The sequence below is a fragment of the Charadrius vociferus genome, unplaced genomic scaffold (genome assembly GCF_000708025.1).
Source record: "Charadrius vociferus isolate BGI_N301 unplaced genomic scaffold, ASM70802v2 scaffold49, whole genome shotgun sequence".
NCBI classification, from domain to species: Eukaryota; Metazoa; Chordata; class Aves; order Charadriiformes; family Charadriidae; genus Charadrius; species Charadrius vociferus.
In genome coordinates, this window is record NW_009661375.1 from 3,714,791 (window position 1) to 3,717,743 (window position 2,953).

A 2,953-nucleotide genomic window follows, 5' to 3' on the forward strand; every position below is an offset into this window, starting at 1 on the left:
GCCCCCGCCACGGCCACGGCCACGGCCACGGCTCCGCCGGCCCCTCGCCCGCCGGCTCTGTGCGCCCCGGGGTCACGCTCGCCCTCGGTCCCTTCCTCTGCGGGACCCGTCGCCCTGGGTCGCGCTCGCCCACGGGTCCTCTCCCCTGTGGGACCCCTTGCTCGTGGGTGACGCTTGCCCACAGATCCCCTTGCCTGTGGGACTCCTTGTTCGTGGGTCACACTTGCCCATGGGACCCCTTGCTCATGGGTCACACTGGTCCACGGGTCCTCTCATCCATGGGACCCCTTGCTCGTGGGTCACACTTGCCCACAGGTTCTCTTGCCCATAGGACTCCTTGCTTGTGGGTCACACTTGCCCATGTGTCCCCTCCCCTGTGGGACCCCTTGCTCATGGGTCACACTGGTCCACGGGTCCTCTCATCCATGGGACCCCTTGCTCGTGGGTCACACTTGTCCACAGATCCCCTTGCCTGTGGGACTCCTTGCTTGTGGGTCACGCTTGCCCACAGGTCCCCTTGCCTGTGGGACCCTTTGCTCATAGGTCACATTTGCCCACAAGTCCTCTCCCCTGTGGGACCCCTTGCTTATGGGTCACACTTGCCCACGGGTCCTCTTACCCATGGGACCCCTTGCTTGTGGGTCACACTTGCCCATGTGTCCCCTCCCCTGTGGGACCCCTTGCTCATGGGTCACACTGGTCCACGGGTCCTCTTATTCATGGGACCCCTTGCTTGTGGGTCACACTTGCCCATGTGTCCCCTCCCCTGTGGGACCCCTTGCTCATGGGTCACACTTGCCAGTGGGTTGCCTTACGCACGGGTGCCCTGACCTGCGGGACCCCTTGTCCCTAGGTCACACTTGCCCATGGGTCCCCTTGCTCATGGGTCACACTCACCGATGGGTCACACTCACCCATGGGTCCCCTTGCCTGTGGATAACTCTCACCAGCGGGTCACACTCACCCGTGGATCCCCTTGCCCACAGGACCCCTCGCCCCTGGGTCACACTTGTCCACATGTACCCATGCCTGTGGGACCCCCTTGCTTGTGGTCATACTCACCCATGAGTCCCATCACCCGGGGGTCCCACTCACTAGTGGGTCCCTTTGCCCATGGGCCATACTCACCAGTGGGCCCCATCACCCATGTGTCTTCTCTGTGAGACCTCTTTTCTGTGGCCTGCATTCAGCCATGGGTCCTCTTGGCCATGGGTTGTGCTTGCCCATGGCACCCCTCACCCCATGGGTCCCATCATCTGTTGGTCCCCCCGCCATGGGTCCTCTCATCCATGGATCCTCCTGTTTGTGGGTCGCAGTCACCTGTGGGACCCGCTCGCCCGTGGGTCCCACTCACCCATGGGTGCCCCCACCCATGGTTTGGCCATGGAGGTGCCGTGGCTCGGGGAGCAAGCTGGTCCCTGGTAGTGCCGCTAATGGTCTTCTCCGTGTTTCCCACCGGGGATGCGAATCCCCGCCAGGTTCTGGAAGTGGCGAGGATAAACCCACGCAATGTTTAAATTGGGCTTTAACTGACATCGTGCCCTCGTGGCAGCGAGGAAACCGGGTTTGCCGGCACGGAGCTGAGGTTTCCCAGGACCGTGTTTGGTGTTCCCGTGTCCTTTGACTCTCACGTGGGAGTAAGGCGGTGCCCGTCCCCGCTGTGCCAGCGGCCCCCCACCACCTTTCCTGTCATCCTGTAGTCCTGAATCAGCTTTTTTTCCTGCTCGCGGCCGATGCGTTCCTGGTCACGAGGATGTTTTTCCCTCTAAATCCAACTCTGCTTTTCCAGAGATGCTTTGGCATGGCGCTGGGCACACGCAGCTTTCCTGTTCTGCCTAATTCCCGGGCTGGTTTGTGTCCGTATTTTTCCACGGGGCTCGCTCGCCATCTCCGATTCTTGGATGAATTTGAGCTCTCTTGCTTGAAAGCGATGTTGTTTCGTTTAAAATCCCAGTCCCGAAGGCGTATTGGGGTTTGGTTATAGGTACTGGCTTTTTACTATCGTTTTGTAAAGGAGTTTCTTTTTTTAAACTGGGTTTATCCAGGCTCTTTAAACCCAGAGTCTGTAAGCAATTATTCCATTACATGAAAGTCAGTACGCTGAAAAAGATTAATTCGGACCAGATGTAAAAATAAATGTGAATTTCAAATTAAGATGATGTCAGCTCCCTCCTGTTAAAAAAAAAAAAAAAAAAAGCAAAAGCAGCTCTTGGACTCCAGATGGAGTACACAAATGATGGCGGTGGTTAAAATCTCTGCCTGCTTCTTAATTGAGTTTTATGCTTTTTTTTGTTTTGTTTTTGCCTTGTCTGAAAAGCAGGCTTAGGATATTTTTCAAACAACGACAACGAAGACAAAAATTAAAAAAAAGAGCTTTTCCCCGTGGCTGCCTGGCCAGGGAAGTTTATGGAGGCTCCGGCGTGGCCGAGGAGCTCTCCCAGCTGGAGAACCGGAGAGGGAGACAAATCGCCCTCTGCCCGCCCCAGGATTAAAAAAAAAAAAAGAAAAGTAACTTGGTTTGGCTTTGTTTTTGCTGGATCTGGAGCTGGAGGTGAGGACGCCGTGGGGGCAGAGGGGGCTTGGGATAGTCCAGACGCGGTTATGTGCGTTTCGGCATAAACCGGAGCGGGTTTGGGGGCTCTCGGCTCTGCTGCACATCTTTTTTTCCGCCCCCCCTCCCCGTGTGCATAAAGCACTGCGCGTTTCCCGGAGTGGGGATGGGTTTGGGCGCCGATCCCACATCCGGGAGCGGGACGCTGGGGATGGGGCTCCCCAAAAGTGCTTTTACCCCGGGAAGGAAGGGTTTGCCCGGGGTTGGAGCATCTGGAGGGGGGTTGGAGGTTGTTAAATAGGGATGTCTATGGTTTGGAAACTCTCTGCGGCGTGGAGATGCGGGATGGTGACACTGGCCCTTATGGCTAATTTTTGGGTTGGGGGGCCCCCAGCTGCGGCC